The sequence below is a fragment of the Enhydra lutris genome, unplaced genomic scaffold (assembly GCF_002288905.1).
Source record: "Enhydra lutris kenyoni isolate GAN:26980312 unplaced genomic scaffold, ASM228890v2 scaffoldscaffold2, whole genome shotgun sequence".
NCBI classification, from domain to species: Eukaryota; Metazoa; Chordata; class Mammalia; order Carnivora; family Mustelidae; genus Enhydra; species Enhydra lutris.
Genome location: NW_019154086.1, coordinates 65,716,047 through 65,731,558, shown reverse-complemented (window position 1 = coordinate 65,731,558; position 15,512 = coordinate 65,716,047). Strand labels below are relative to the sequence as shown.

Sequence of the window (15,512 nt, the reverse complement as noted above, 5' to 3'; positions counted from 1 at the left end):
CAATTCGCTTGCCAAAGCCAATTATAAAAGCTGAGTCAGACACATTTTTTAAAAGTTTGAAAGCATCAGTGAAGGCATTAGAGATCAACCAAGACAATCAGGAGTTGAGGGGCAAAGACCCCACAGAAAAGAGGGGCAGATTGAGATGAACCTACTTCGATGACTAGCTGTTCACAGAGGCACTGGTAATTTGGACCATCATGTTTAAACACAAGTGGTAGACTGTGGCTTACAGCAGTTTCATCAGGCTGGAGAGACACAGACCAAAGGGGACAAAACATAACAGGGAGAGAGGAACAACAGGATAACCCACAATGCAGCAGCAGTTTGCCCTTAAGGAATTTCCAACTCCTAAGTCTTTCCAATGAAGAGTGAGACTTGAAATCCCAAACAAAAAACCCTAACTGAGATGCCAAAGTGTAAAGCCAAGACTCTAGGAGTCTGTCAGTGCTAGAGAGACAGAAGTTGGAATTCATGACCCACCCACGGGGAGACCACAGTAAACATCCCAGGATTTCAGTTAAGATATAAAAAGGAAGAAAGTCATATTTTTAAAAATTCCCTACATAATTAAAATATCAATAATAAAAATCCAATATGCAAGAGATTAGTTAGGCAAAATAAAATTTAGATCCCTATAGCCCAAAACTTCTGGGTTATTGCTTTAGATGTTGTTAAAAATATTAACCTTGAAAGTGAGAATAAACGAATAATGCACTCAAAATTAGATACAAATAAAGCAATGAAGTTATTTTTAAAAAGTTGAATTGACAGATATAACTGACAAACAACTAAAAAATTAGTTCTTGACTACTGCATGGACCCTTGCTGACTATGCTGTCCTAGATGATACTTTCTACAGCCACTCCCTGTCTAAAAAACCCAGCCCTCCTTGGTCCAGGGGTACTGCAGGCAATAAGGATCTTTCACACAGGGTAAACAAGTCTTGCCCCTATACCACCTCTTCCTGAATATGGAGGAAAAGTTCTTTTGGGACTGATCCCCAAGGAATTCTCTCAGTTCCTTCATCCCAAAACTGGGGTAACAGGACCTTAATGTGCTTGCAACTGGGCTTATCTTATATCTCTTCCCATAGAAATATATGTGGTTACAGCAGACACCTTCTCTGCTATGTCAACAATAGGATTACTAATCTATATAGTTAAAAAATACAGTGCCTCAAAAAAAAAAAAATTAGTACTTCTATTGGAGAATTTGTTAATAAACTCAATGACCAAAAAGTTGCTCTACTAGAAGTGAAACAGGCTTCCATAAAACAGATTGGATGCAAATGATATGGAGAAGTCACAGTAGGCACTTGTTTAAAAGTGCCATTACCTTTTTGATGTCTAGATGAATAAGACTGCCATGACACTGGAGTTTTACTTACCAGGACAGCTACATAGAGTGTACAATGAGGTGAAGAATTGCCTGGACTATCATATCTCTGTGCCAAACACAGTGCATCAAAAGGAGCAAGGGTACATGATAAACTGGGTGGAGAAGCATGTGGTGCAGACCATGTCTACGCAGCAGGAAAAGGAGACAATTGCCAAGTGCATTTCAGAGCCAAAGCTGCTTGAAAAGAAGGCTCAAGCACAGCTAGTTCTGTAAATGCATCTATCCCAATGGAGACAGTTAAAAGTAATTGACTAAGGAAACTAGTAGGTGATAAAATCTTTCTGTATTGTTGTCTACTGAAGTTACAGTTAACCTTTCCTAAAAATGAAAAGTTTGAGTTTCATATAGTGAGAAAATTGAAACAATTTATTGGCCAATGAGATGTTTATCCTTCTTGCTCTGTATTTTTAAAAATTTTTATTGTGTTAATGTTAGTCAGCATAAAATAAATCATTAGTTTTTGATGCAGTGTTCCAAGATTCATTGCTCTGTATTTTGAGTTGTTCCTTGATCACTTTTGAATGAGCAGTTTGCTTTATTAAAATTTTTTGCTTGATTAAAAAAAATAAGTTAAAAATTAGTTCTTTTCCCTATTAAGAATGGTTTGCTATATATGGCCTTATTTGTGGAGGTACATTTCTTCTATACCTTTTATAAGTTTTTATCATAAAAGGATGCTGAATTTTGTCAAATGCTTTTTCTGCATCTATTGAGATCATATAGTTTTTATTCTTTATACTGTTAATGTGGTATTTCACAGTTACTAATCTGTATATGTTGAACTTCTTTGTACCTAAGGATTTTTCTCACTTGATCATACTGTATGATCTTTTTAATATGCTATTGAATTTGATTTGTTGGTTTTTTTTCAGGATTTTTGCATCTATGTTCACAGGGATACATTGGTCTGAAATTTTGTTTTCTTGTAGTGTCCTTGCCTGGCTTTGGTATCAGGGTATTGCTGGCCTCATAAAATGAGTTTGGAGGTGTTCCCTCTTCAATTTTTGGAAGAGTTTGAAAATTAGCATTAATTCTTCAAATGTTTGTAAAATTCAGCTGTGAAGCCATCTGGTCCTGGGCTTTTCTTTGTTGGAGAGTTTTCAATTACTGATTTAATCTCTTTACCCATTATTGGCCTGTTCCGATTTTTCTATTTCTACTACAGGATGCAGAAGGAATTTATCTATTTCTTCTATGTTGTTCAGTTTCTTGGTATATAATTGTTCATGGTAGTCGCTTATGATATTCTGTATTTCTGTGGTGTCAGTTGTAATGTCTCCTATTTCACTTATAATCTTATCTATTTGAGTCCTCTCTTTTTATCTTGGTAACTCTACTTAGAGTCTTACCAAATTTATTTTTTAAAAAACCAACCCTGGGATGCCTGGGTGGCTCAGTTTGTTAAGCATTGGCTTTCCACAAATGTCATGATCCCAGGGTCCTGGGATTGAGTCCCATATTGGGCTCCTTGCTCAGGAGAAAGCCTGCTTCTCCCTCTGCCTGCTGCTCCCCCTGCTTGTGTTCTCTCTTTCTCTCTCTCTCTGGCAAATAAATAAATAAAATCTTTTAAAATTAAAAAAAAAGCATAAACATTTATGCCATTAAGTTTGAAAATTTAGATGAAATGACAGATTCCCAGAAAACAAAAAGATAACTTACTTATACTGACCCAATAATAGAATCTCTGAATTATTAACCTCCTTTAATTTGTGTATCTAATTTGTCATTTTAAACCTCTCTATTCCTCCCCCCAAATTTCCAGACCCAGATAGCTTTACTAATGAATTTACCAACAATTTAAAAGAAATAACATCTATTTTATGCAAACACTTCCGAAGAACAGAAAAAGAAGAAATACTTCCCCTCTTTCTGTGAAGTCAGTATAACCTTGATATAGGCCAATTTTGCTCAAAGGCATAGATGCAAAAATCTCTAAACAAAATTTTAGCTAACTAATATAGAAAAAGTATAACATATCATGACTAAATTGGGTATTCCATAAATAAAAGTTTGACTTAATAGTCAAAAGTCAAATCATTAATCATTAGTAGTAAATCATTAGTAATCATTAGTAGAAAAATCATTAGTAATCATTAGTAGAAAAAAAGGAGAAAACATAATTGATCATCTCAATAGACACAAAAGAGCATTTGATAAAATTCTATATACAACTTTTAGCAAACAAGACATAGAACTTCTTCGAAGATATCTAGTGGAGAAAAAAATCACAGTAGATGGCATATCCAAAATGGTATAACACCAAAAGCTTTCTACCTGAGATCAGGAACAACACTAACAATGTTCCTCTCTCTTTACTCTCTAACTATGCACTGGAAGCTCTACCTAGTACGATAGGCAATAAAAAGAAGAATTTTGATATTCAGAAAAGGAAGGAATAAAGCAGTCATTATTTGCTTATGATCTGCTTATAGAATATACAAGAGAATCTAAAAAAAATTATTAGAATAAATGAGTTTAGCAAGATTGCCAAATACAAGATAAATATAAGAAAAATCAATTGCATTTCTATACCAACAACAAATAGAAAATGAAATAGAAATAACATTTATAATAATATCAAAAATATTAAATCTCTATGAGTAAATTCAATAAAAGATGTGAAAAATTGACCATATTTGACTAAAAAAAAAAAAAAAAAAAAGACCATATAAGGGGTATGACACTTTTTAGAAAACTCAATAATATAAAGATGTCAGTTCTCTCCCAAACTACCTATAGAGTAGTCAATAAAATCCAAACCAAAACCCAACAGAGGGGCACCTGGGTGGCTCAGTCATTAACTGTCTGCCTTCAGCTCAGGTCATGATCCCAGAGTCCTGGGATCAAGCCCCGCCATCAGGCTACCTACTCAGTGAGGCACCTGCTTCTCCCTCTTCCACTCCCCCTGCTTGTGTTCCCTCTCTCTCTCTGTCAAATAAATAAATAAAAAATCTTTAAAAAAAAGAAACAACAGAATTTGGTGTGTGTGTATAACTGGACAAGCTGGTTTTAAAATTTATGTAGAAATACAAAAGCTCTTAAAATTAAGTAGGAAAAACTTACAAATACTATACATATTAATGAATCTATAAATTAAAATCATATGGACTCAACACAAAAATATGCAAGTAGGTAAGAATAAAGAGCTCAAAGACAAACCCAAGTGTCTATATACCTAATTATGGTATGATAATTTATGATAAAAGTGGTACTATAGAGAAGTGAAGAAAGTAATCACTTTAATGTATTATTCTAGGCAATTGGATAAGGGGAAAAAATATTAAGCCTGAACCTTACCTCACATCATACAAATACACAAAATGATTGCCAGCTAGATTGTAGATCAAAATGTAAAAGACAATGCAATAAAACTTGTAAAGTTGCTCTGTCACAGTAGCTTAAGTAGCTATAACCAGCTATTTAAATTAATTAAAATTAAATAAAACTTAAAATTCAGTTCCTTAATCACACTAGCCACATTGCAAGTGCTCAACAGCATTTAAAAATAGTATTTGACAGTGCAGATACAGAACATTTTCATCATTGTAAAAAGTTCTATTGGACAGTGCTGCTCTAGAATATAATAATATCTTTATTACCTCAGTGTTGAAAGAGAATTTATTTTTTAATTTATTATTTTTTTGAGAGAAAAAGAAAGCATGTGAGCACAAGGGAGGAAAGGAAGAGGGAGCGAAAGAATCTTAAGCAGGCTTCTCACAGAGCTCAGAGCCCAACCTGGGGCTCAGTCTCACAACCCTGAGATCACGACTTGAGCCAAAAGTCAAGAGTTAGATACTTAACTGACTGAGCCAGCCAGGTTCCCCTGGAAAGACTATTTAAACAGAACTTACACATGTATAGAAACATACATAGACACACATACACACACAAAGAAATTAATCATAAAGGGAAGAACTGATCAACAGCCTACATTAAATGTAATAAGTTCTATTCATCAAAGGACACCACTAGGAGAATGAAAAAGCAAGCTGCAGATGGGAGCAGTCATTTGTAATACATATCATAAATGGAGGGTTTATATTCAGATTATACAATGAACTCACAAAAACCAATAAAAAGACATCCCAATAGTAAAACAAACAGACAATCCAATAGTATAATCAGCAAGAAATTGAAAGGTGCTTCAAAAAGAAAATATCTAATTGGCTTACTTTTTAGTAGCTGAGGAAATGAAAATTAAAAACGTAATCAGTTACACTATATATCCAACAGGATGGCTAAAAATAAAGAGAAAGGAAATACCAAGCATTGGTGTGAAGAAGGAATAATGGGAAAGGAACACTCATATGTTGCTGGTGAGACTGTAAGTTGAAATAATGACTTTTGGAAAATTGTTTGGCAGCATCATATAAAGCTGTTTATTTAAATCCATTTATATCCCATAACCAGCACTTTCCCTCTTCATTATGAACCTAACAGAAACGCATGCACAAGTACATCAAAATAGGTACAAGAATATTTAAAGCAGCAACATTAGTCATGGTGGCCCAAACTACAAACCAAACAAATGACCAATCAGAAGCAACATGAATAAATAAATCATGGTATATTCATATAATAGAATAACACACACTAGGTTTTTTTTTGTTTTGTTTTGTTTTGTCTTTGGTTTTGTTTTTGTGTTTTTAGAGCAGGCAAAACCAGAGGGTTGGATAGTAGTTTCTTTGAGGGGAAGGAGGAAGTATGTGAGTGGGAACATGAAAGAGGCTTCTGGGAGGCTGGCAGTCTTCTACTTGTTGAACTTGGTGTTTATGTGAGTATTTGTTTAGTGATATAAATGCAGTACATATGTTTCCAACACTTTCATATATGTGTGTTACACTATAATTTTAAGGTTAAAATGTTTGTTTTGCTCTTTAAAATAAACCTTTAGGGACATAATATTTTAAGGAAATGTTCCTGTGAAATAGTGCATTAGTGACTCAAGCTTTTATAAAAATAAAATGAGAAAACCTAAGGAATAAAAGTTGCTCTAATTGAAGTGACCATGGACAGTTTAGCCCAACTGCTTAGTCTCTCTCTTTCCTTTATATACCACTCCCATCCCCAAAACTTGGGGCAAATCTAAAGAGTCCTAATCTCCTTGGAATGCAGTTAAAAAATGCATAATCTTCTATTTTTACAAATATTTGCTATCTTACTATTGGGGGCATAGAACACAGAGCAATGAACAAAGCAGTCTTTGCCCTTATGAACCTCATATTTTTACATGACACTGAAATGTGAAAAATCGGTAGCTTAGCACACTTTCTTAACTTTTGAATTTAAAGAATTAAAGGCAAATTAGGCCCATAAAATAAATATTGGCAGAACATTTGCTTGATCTGATGCTTTCCAAAGAGTATTTATATGTGCTTCTTTTTAAGTATTTCTCTATTCATTCTGTAATATTTGAGGGCCAACCATATGCTCCTCACTGAATAAAGCCTTGAGGATATACCAGAGAAAATAACATGGGAATGTTCCTTGACCTCAGAGAGTTTATAGTCTAGAGGATATGATAGCCATTAAATAAAGCACACAATCCCTAATTAAATTTAAGTAAAGAACCAGCGTTAGATACCATGCTGTTTCTGACCGACTGATGACTGTACTTGATCTGATATTGTTTAACTTGAATTTATGTAACACCTGGATAAAGTCAATCAATTCTAATACATTCTCATCTGTCATACAGTTTTACATACACCAGCTTTTAAAAATCCTGATAGATTGGGCACACACAACATAAGTCAGCCTGTGGTGGGACCAAAACATCAATGATTCTTAAAAATTCCTCATGTGATTCCAGTGTGCAGCCAAGATGAGAATCTCTAATTTAAGGATGAATTTACATGTTTTAAACTTCTTTTACATTAACTTATAAACCTATTTTCCATCATATTTAATATTTTAGGGCCATAAATCATATATCCTCTTAGTCACAGAAAATATTTATGCTTAATTACCAAATGCAAAATTTCAGAATAAGCACATATCCTGAGATAAGTAGCTGAAAGGTAAAACTAGCCATTTCAGATAATCTCATGAAAACAGGAAATGGTTTATTTTTCATTTATTTCTGCTATTGTTTAACTCCATGCTTCAAACTTCAACTTCACATAATTATATGTGAAGCTAAACAAGAATCACATGTTTCTGATGCACCCGTTTTGCTTTGGAGAATTCTATCAGTGAGGGTAACTGTCGCACTCTCCTATGGTAATAGCTTAATGTCACCACCTAAAAGCAAAATATTGGGCTACATAAAATATTACACTGATCCTCTATAGTCCTCTTTATAAGACTTATCTGATATGTATATGGAGAAAGGATAAATGTTATGGTTTAAAAAAAACCACTCGAAGTACTATGGAAAAAGTAAAAAGTCTTATTATTACCAGGTAGACAAAGGAACAAACATAAACGGAAACTAGTGCCTTTCCAGAGTTTTCCTCAGTTATTTTCTTCTTTGACTGTAAGGCTGTTTGAGGCTGTGATGTTTGGAGATCAGCTTGCTGGCCTTCAAGGCCAAGGGCAAGATGTCTGGTTCCAAGTACACTGAGCTCCAATTATGATGCCTTAAGGATTTCTTTTGGGAGATAAAACGAAGTCCTGCCATTTTGCTCCCAAGTTACTAAGATTTATTTAGCTTCAGAACTCTTCCTAAAGTCATTCTTGCAATGGTGTATTTACATTAAGAACTCAGAAGTAAATTCTTCAAAAAGCCTCCCTTATCCCCATGTAATTACTCAAAAATAAAACCACAAGGAATAAGTCTGTAGTAGCAAAGAGCTCTCTGCAAAGGAAAAGATACAAAGGGATTCCTTAAGAATCCATGAAAAATAAGTCTATTTTCTAATTAGGGAGTGATTTTACAACATTTAGAGAGAAATAAACCAAAAACACATCATTCTTTGAAACTGTTTTGACTACCTATTTCTAAGAGTAAAGAAACTGCAGAACCAGGAAAATGGACTCAGCAAATCCTGTAGCAACTCCTCTTTGCCAAGCCCCATTCTAGAACCAGAGGTTACAACAGAATACAAGAGAAGAAAGAACTTGGAACAAAGTAGATGAAAGAAGACATAAATGACCCTATGATGAAAGTAGCAAGCAGTCTTGCATCACCAGGTTCCTTTGCCTTCTGCCCTTCTCAGAGCTCATGAATTTTCACATGGAGCCATGTTCTCCCTCCTCCTCCCCAGTGGTGCTTAGCCTTGAAAGCTCTGTAGTTTAAATCTCAATTTCATTCAGCTCTTTAAACTCCATCAAGTTTTCTTCCTCAGGGACTAACTGGAAAAATGTTTTGTGATTGCCTTGTGTATTATAAATCAGTTGCCAAAAAAAAAAAAAAAAGGAAACCAACTCTACCTGATTGAAGCAGAAAAAATAATACTAAAGGATGTTGATATCTCACATTTACTGAGGATTCTGGAAAATCAAGCTCCATATAGGTAGGAACAAAGAAAAGCTTTGCAGCCATAGCCACCAGCCAGAGTTGTGGCACAGACTGCCCCAGTGAGGACCTGCAGCCTCTCCCCAGCCACCTCACCTTGGGATCCCATTCCCGAGACACTCCTGCTGCTGCTGCCCTCAGGAAGCCCCTTTCTATCTATGACTCCATCTTTGCCAAAGGAACTCCAGTGGGGAACATTCCTGGCCACTATTTCCAATTGACCTAGTTTCATAGGAACCAGAGAAACAATTTCTGAGAATTTTCTGTTTTATGCTGATAAGGAATTTTCTGCTTCTATTGTGGGCAATGGGCTCTCCTTTCCATCAGTACATTTGTAGCAGGGAATTGTCAACATATAGGAAAGGAGGTAAAATGCTGGAGAGCAGAAAAAAACAAAATGACTAACAGGCACTCTTCCACAAATTTCTCAGGGAATTCTTTCAGGGAATGTGTCCTATGCATATTCTCTTCTCCCAATACTCTAAGAAAAACTGGATTTTTAAAAAATGTAATTTAATTGTGTGTGTGTGTGTGTGTGTGTGTTATGTGTGTGTTTGTTCCAAAATTCATTGTTTATGCACCTCACCCAGTACTTCATGCAGGAAAAACTGGATTTTGATGGTCATTTATAAGTAAATAGCATGTCTAATTTCAATGGAAGCCCAAAATTCTGTTACCCGAAAACCAATCTCTGGAAGCCCTCCACCAAAGCTGAAACAACTAATTTTTTTTTTAATTTTTTAACTTTATTTATTTTTTTTTTGCATAACACTATTCCTTGTTTTTGCACCACACCCAGTGCTCCATGCAATCCGGGCCCTCTCCAATACCCACCACCTGGATCCCCCAACCTCCCACCCCCCACCGCTTCAAACCCCTCAGATTGTTTTTCAGAGTCCATAGTCTCTCATGAATATTTTTGTGGGTGATCTTCCCCATACGACTCTATCCATTATGACCTGCCTCCACTTCATGCTCAACTGCTTTCATTATTTTGAAATCTATCTCACAAGTCACAGCCTCCTAGCTCAGGGAGAAGTTACACTAGGTTTCACTGCTCTATGAGACACCATTATCTTCTTCTTTCCTTTCTTCGTTGTTTCAAGAGCCATGTATAATGTACTTTGAGTCCTCCTTTCCCAGTCAAATCTCTGGCCAATTTCCTTTTCTGTGACAGCTCTTCCTGAGTTGCCATGATTTTACATTTAAGTAGATTTATCAAATAGAGAAAGGCCACGTAAAACAAAGTTCACTACTTTATCAAGTAAGCAGCAATGGCCTTGGTTAAATCTAGAAACGAATTGAAGTATGTCTCACAGAATGCTCCCTAGTGTCCCTTGCCAACTAGTTTCCTCCTATATCCATATAATTCCCCTTGCTTAATACCTTCCAGGAAGAATCTAGAAGAATCACATGTTAATGACTGATACTAAGAGAAATCTGTCCGGGCTCAAATCTTTGCATCACACAGCCACCGAAGGGCATCCTTGAGTTCTGCTCAGGTGTTTCAGGGCTTTTCTGAAAACAATCTTCCATACAACGGTGAAGACTTAAAACTAACCAAGTATCCGTGCTTTTTCTTATTCTATATTCAGCTGTTACATGTATTTCTAATAGAGGGTCCAATACAAAGGTCAAACACCAATGCCAAATATTTTGAGGAAAATCTGTAATTCTATTTTTAGATGTTGAAATTCTGATTTACTTTTGTCCCCTTATAATTTTATCAGACTTTCCCCCAAAGAAGTATTACAGTCCCTATGATTAAGAGTCAGATACCAAATTTTCTTTTTTGTCTTTTTTTAAAAGATTTTATTTATTTATTTGAGAGAGGGAGAGGGAGCACAAGTGGGGGAGAGGGGCAGAGGGAGAGGGAGAACCAGACTCCCCACCGAGCAAAGAACCAGACTATGAGGGAGGGGGGTGATCCCAGGACCCTGAAATCATGATCTGAGCCAAAGTCAGATGCTTAACCGACTGAGACACCCAGGTGCTCCAATACCAAGCTCTTTAACCAAAAATTCTGAAACAAAGGTCACTGTGCTTCCTGGCTTATTTTATCAGTGAGGTCTGTGATGGCTGAAAACCTAATCTCCAACTTGATACAATAGAGTTCTTCAAAGTTACAAGTGTGCCTGGGTAGCTCAGTGGGTTAAAGCCTCTGCCTTCAGCTCAGGTCATGATCCCAGGATCCTGGGATTGAGCCCCACATCGGGCTCTCTCCTTGGTGGGGAGCCTGCTTCCCCCCTCCCTCTGCCTGATTCTCTGCCTACTTGTGATTTCTCTTTCTCTGTTGAATAAATAAATAAAATCTTTAAAAAAAAAAATAAAGTACAAGTTCATATTCAGTTTAGTACTTATTCTGACAATGATATTAAAGTATCTGATCAAAAGAAATCCCAAAGCTCTAATTAGCATCATTTGTACAAAAATCTAGAGTCATTTATCAGTATCATTTTTCTAAAGCAAAACATCAAAGCTAGGTTTCTGTGGTAAAAAGACATACTCCAGTTATTTATATAACACACCTTGGCATCTTATTTAATAAAATGATGAGACAATGAGAACAGGGTGATAGAGTGGTGAGTGTAATTCATTAACTAGACATTTTTTACAGCTAGAAGGAACCTAGATGTCCTTTACTCCAGAGGTTTCAATCTCGCAGCTGGTTTTGCAGTTATGTTTTCTTTGGTCTGCATTGTTTTGATTTAGTTCATTGCCAATATTAAACAATAGTACACTTCATATAAGAGATTCAGACTTTCATTTCTTATTAAAAATTTGGAATGTCTGGTCCAGTTCCTCACATTAATATGGAAAGTGTCTTCCAAGATGCCAAAGTTATTCACTTAAATGTACTGTGCAAATTATAAGTTTGAGATTATTGACACATTCTCACCCATCACTGCTCCATTCCTGGTACAGATGAGTATTCTAAACAAAACGTTAAAAAACATACAAACCAACAAACCACTACTGAAAAGAATCCTTGTTCTTGGTTTCATCAGGGCCTGAACCCTAGATGATAAAACAGAGTATTGTTCAGTAGCACTTCTTAATCTCACTGTGACATACTTTACTTCTAAAGCTCGAGGAGAAACTCTTCTTTAACTTAACGTTGCAGGATTACAGAGACAGAACCAGGCAGGTGAGGAGAGTGTACTATAAGTTGAATTGGATACAACCCTTAAATTTTCATTATAGACCAAAACCAATAATTTTTATAGTGGCATGTGCTTACTGTATATTGCATTAAACAAAAGATATATATTTTCTTTATTCATTGATCAGTGGGCACTTAGGTTATTTCCATATCTTCTTTAACATATAATTGACATACAATATTATATCTGTTTCAAGTGTACTAGATAGATAGATAGATAGAATTATATATTATACCCGACAAGTCTATATTACTCAATGCTCACCACAATAAGTGTAGTTACTATTATTGTTTCCATATCTTCACTATTATGATAATGCCACAATGAACATGGAAGTATAGATATCTCTTTGAGATACTAATTTTGTTTCCTTCAGATATATACCCAGATGTAGGATTGTTCTTCTGTATTTAATTTTTTAAGGAACTATTATACTGTTTTCCACAGTGTCTGCACCAATTTAAATTTCCTCAAAGAGAGAACAAGAACTCCCGTTTCTCTACATCCTCACCAAGATTTGTTCTCTTTTGGGGTCTTCTTTGTATATTGGTCATCTTAACAGGTTTGAGGTGATATCTCACTGTGGGTTTGATTTGCATTTCCCTGATCATTAATGATATTGAGCACCTTTTCCTTTGCCTGTTGCTCATTTGTATGTCTTTGGGAATTGTCTATTTAAGTCCTTTAAAAATCTGTTTTAATTATTTTAATTTATTTAAACATTTTACGTGGTTTTTTTTGTCACTGTGTTTTGAGTTCCTGATATATTCATGATATATTTTGGATATCAACCTCTTTTTTTAAAAGATTTTATTTATTTATTTGTCAGAGATATAGAAAGAGAAAGAGAAAGAGAGAGGGCACAAGCAGGGACAGTGGCAGGCAGAGGGAGAAGGAGAAGCAGGCTCCCCACTGAGCAAGGAGCCCAGTGCGGGACTCCATCACAAGACCCAAGGATCATGACAGCTGAAGGCAGACACATAACTGACTGAGCCACCCAGGCGTTCCTGGATATTAACCTCTTATCAGATGTAGGACTTGCAAATATTTTCTCCCATTCCATAGATTGTCCCTTAGCTGATTTTTTTTCTTTTGTAGTGCAGAAACCTTTTTTTTTATTAATTAATTTTTTTTAATTTAATTTCAGCGTAACAGTATTCATTGTTTTTGCACCACACCCAGGGCTCCATGCAATCCATGCCCTCTTCAGTACCCACCACCCGGTTCCCCCAACCTCCCACCTCCCACCCCTTCAAAACCCTCAGATTGTTTTTCAGAGTCCATAGTCTCTCATGGTTCACCTCTCCTTCCAATTTCCCTCAACTCCCTTCTCCTCTCTAACTCTCCTTGTCCTACATGCTATTTGTTATGCTCCACAAATAAGTGAAACCATATGATAATTGACTCTCTCTGCTTGACTTATTTCACTCAGCATAATCTCTTCCAGTCCCGTCCATGTTGCTACAAAAGTTAGGTATTCATCCTTTCTGATGGAGGCATAATACTCCATAGTGTATATGGACTGCATCTTCCTTATCCAATGGATAAGGAAGATGCAGAAACCTTTTACTTTAACATAGCCCCACTTATTGATTTTTGCTTTTGTATTTTTGGTCATATATATATACACATATATATGTTTATATATAAAATCATTGCTGAAACCAAGGAGTTTTCTCCTTGGAGGTTTATGGTTTCAGGTCTTACATTTAAGACTTTGATCCAGTTTGAGTTGATTTTGTGAGCAATGTAAGATAGGGATCCAGGTTCATTTTTCTGCATGTAGCTGTGCAGTTTTCCCAACGCCATTTATTGAAGAAGCTATCTTTCCCCCATTGTGTTCTTAGCATCCTTGTCAAAGATTGCTTGAACATATATGTGGATTTATATCTGGACTTTCTATTCTTTCTCACTAATCATTGTATCTGTTTTTATGCCAGTGCCATACTGTTTTGATCACAATAGCTTTGTAATATAGTTTGAAATCAGGAATGACTTCATTCCTGAAATCAGGATGCCTCCAGATTTGTTCTTTCTCTAGATTGTTTTGGCAATTTCAAATCATCATGTTGTACAATTTAAATATATACAATTTTACTTGTAAGTTATATCTTAATAAATTAAGGGGGAGCAATAATTTCCTTGAAAATGAGCACAAGATGCTAGGAACAAACACTGTGCATTTCCCCTAGACAAACTTGTGGTTAGAAATGTATATGTTTGTTACTTTATTGTAAGAAAGCCAAGACTACGGAGAATAAAATCAAGTCATTTGCCATTTGACATAAGAAATTTCTTAATTTTCCCACCTACCCAAGGTGATAAAGCTATTATAAATTCCTTAATAGCCCAGTCTGATATGCCAGATTCATAATCTCAAGCAATTGCCAGAAAGCAGCATGTTAGAGCTCAAAATAACTTCAGAAAAACACTCCCTAAGAATGTTTATCTAATAGCAAGTAACTAGTATAAAAGTTTATGAAACCTTAAGTAACCTTCTTTTTAGAAACTTCTAAATTGTTCATCTAAATTTTTACTTCTTTAATTATTTGTTTAATTATACTTGTTTAATTTCATGGAGATACATATCTAAGACTACTACTATAGAAATAAAGAATAAAGAAGCAATATTTTCCTCACAAAGATTAAAAATGTTTAAAATAAAAATGGGTTGTTAGGCTTAAACAGAACATAAGTTTGCCTTAACGGTATTTCCTCAATAAACAAAATCTATTCTGGAACATGGAATAATCTAAACAAGTTTTTTTTTTTAAGGTTTATTTATTTATTTATTGAAAGGCAGGCAGAGAGAGAGGGGGAAGCAGGCTCCCTGCTGAGCAGAGAGCTGGATGTTGGGCTCAATCCCAGGACCCTGAGATCATGACCTGAGCCAAGGGTAGAGACTTAACCCACTGAGCCACCCAGACGCCCCTAAACTAGTCTTTTACACAACCATAGAGAGACTAAAAACAAACATTTAACAACAAAGCCTATAGAAATAAGTACCATCTATGGTTAACAGAGCAGCTACTGTGGGAATATCAAGACTGTTTCCCCACAAGACATCATTTGTAAAAGTAAGTACAGTCTATAAAAGCATAGGTTCTTCTGAAAGCTTTCTGGTTAGTCGTCTATTATCTAGCTCTTCAAACCAGTAGTCCACAGATAACCAGCCTTACAATGTATCACCCTGAAGAGGTGGTTAAGAGAGGTTCTATTATGGTCAAACTTCCTGAGTCAGTTGCAGCAAATCTATAATCCAGTGACAGATGTCTCTGAACAGAAACCCAGACCAAAGCTTCGAGAGCTATAGTGCAATAAAGAATAAAGTAAAAATAAATAAATAATATAAAACAAAACAAACAAAAAGAAAAAAGTCATAGGTATACCCTAAAACAAACAAACAAACAAAACAGTCTTAATGAAATCTGGAACCAGTACAGTTTATTAAGACATGGCCATGAAAAGAGATCCCGGGTAACATCTAG

General features: G+C 35.5%; 1 pseudogene; it reads left to right on the top strand.

Moving 5' to 3' along the window:
• The first annotated feature begins 834 nt into the window (after nt 1-834).
• LOC111146066 lies at nt 835-1,614 on the top strand (annotated as a pseudogene).
• Nucleotides 1,615-15,512: the final 13,898 nt, after the last annotated feature.